The following is a 1,429-nucleotide window of genomic DNA, read 5'->3' as shown; positions in this document are numbered from 1 at the left end:
ATTTTGTTCAGCTCCTGAGTCTATTAATGCATGAATGGGAACCTTCTTCTGCTGGTGAATGTGTGGAATTTAATGTTAGTCGGGAGTAGGGGGGAAGTTCGACATGACCCACCAGGATCCCCTTACTCACTGGTAGGTCTTGGCTTTTAACAGCAAGGAGCATTGGGCCACGAAGTGTCCCTTCATTCCGCAGTAAAAACATTCCTTGGAGTCCAAACGTTTCTGTCTCTCTTCTTGGGACAAACGGGCTCGTCCAAGCTGCATGGGTTCCGGTTCTGCATCAGATATGCGTGACTCACAGGATGGCGAGGCGGAAGTTGAGCAGAACGTGGTGACCAAAGGCCGATGGGAACTGTAGTCTCGGTCCTTCCTGCGTTCCTGCAGACGATCGTCAATCTGGATTGCCATAACGACAGCCTCATCCAAGGTTTTAGGTTCCTCTCGTGTGGCAAGTTGGTCCTTTAAAACATCAGATAGTGAATTAATAAAAATACCCTTGAGTGCCTGATCATCCCATCCCACCTCCTCGGCAGCAATCCGGAAGTCGACGGAGTGATCGGCAATGGACCTCTTCCCTTGACGTAAGGCTAGAATCTTTTTAGCTGCTGCCTCCTGTTGGAGCGGATGGTCAAACACAAGTTTAAACTCACGGAGAAAACATTGAAAAGTCAAAGTTTCGGTAGAGTGGGACTGAAGGGCATGAGCCCATTTTAATTCTTTTCCTTTCAGATTGTTGAAGATATAAGTTATTTTTGACATATGATCAGGAAAAAAGGATGGAGAACGGGAGAAAGCCAGCTGACATTGTAATAGGAAACCACCGCAGCAGTCTAAGTCCCCTTCAAAAAATTCAGCTGGTCTGAAATCAGGTTCTCTTTGAGAATGTTGTACCTGAGGTGGAGCAGCGACAGACGCTGACGGGGAAGGTGGAGGTAGGACAGAATTGAGTTTAGAATCCATAGCAACAATTTGATTACTTATTCTTTCAAGCATGTTGTCCGAAAGCTGTTGTCGCTGTAGTAACTGTTGGAGACAAGCTTCATGATTATTAATACATTGAAATGGTTTTTCTATAGCAGTTTGTAATGGTTTGGCTTTAGCCCCACTTGTTGAACCAGTTGGCTGATGCATACTGACAAGGATGGGATATTGTTCAACAAAGAAGCAGAGCGGAATGACCAGACCAAGACAACAATAAAAAGGTAAGTGCAGTTTTATTTAGAGGTGGAGTTTGGTTTTGGACATAAGCTGAAAAGGGAGAGCGTAGAAGGTGAGTATTGGTTCTTGGAAGTGTAATTTGTTGTAGACATTTTCTTGTTAATAAGTGATTCTTTCTTACAGATTTTCCAGAGGCGAAGAGTTCCAAAGGAGGAGGTTTTCAAAGGCAGGTGGCAGTTCTTCAGGCAGAGTGGCTGTGAGTGTTCCGTGG

Source organism: Austrofundulus limnaeus, unplaced genomic scaffold (assembly GCF_001266775.1).
Source record: "Austrofundulus limnaeus strain Quisiro unplaced genomic scaffold, Austrofundulus_limnaeus-1.0 Scaffold2415, whole genome shotgun sequence".
Lineage (NCBI taxonomy): Eukaryota > Metazoa > Chordata > Actinopteri > Cyprinodontiformes > Rivulidae > Austrofundulus > Austrofundulus limnaeus.
The sequence above is the reverse complement of the archived record's forward strand: the minus strand, read 5'-3'. Positions refer to the sequence as shown.